Raw genomic sequence first — 490 nt, 5'->3', positions numbered from 1 at the left:
CGAACTAGGCCTTATGGCAGCATTTGTTGCGTCTAGAGGTTGATACTGGGTACGTACAGTACCTCACACAGTGTTCACTGGTCATGTCCTAATTTATTTTATTTAATCTATGTAACTCCGGCCTCGTTTGACTTTTTTCGATTGAGGCCGTTTTTATTTATAAAGAGACTTCTTTGTTTCCTTTGGAATATGAACGCTATTTATAAATTTATTATTTTTTCTTTCTTTTTGTTACATTCTGGATTTCAGAATTTTTGTCAGTTTTATTTAAGTGTTCAATTGTAACTATTTTCTTTTAATAAAACTTTGTAAAAAAAAAAAAGTGAATTTGTGTGCTCGTGTTTCTTACAAATCTTTAGCCATGAGAAAATATCCTCGATGGTCAACGCATGGGTAAATCCGATGCCAGCAGCGGTCCCTAGGTGGCTACCCTTTTGATGGGCATGCATGGCAATAGTAAGTAGGGTCACAGATTAGAGGCGGCTGCCTT

Source organism: Bufo bufo, chromosome 9, assembly GCF_905171765.1.
Source record: "Bufo bufo chromosome 9, aBufBuf1.1, whole genome shotgun sequence".
NCBI lineage: Eukaryota > Metazoa > Chordata > Amphibia > Anura > Bufonidae > Bufo > Bufo bufo.
The sequence above is the reverse complement of the archived record's forward strand: the minus strand, read 5'-3'. Positions refer to the sequence as shown.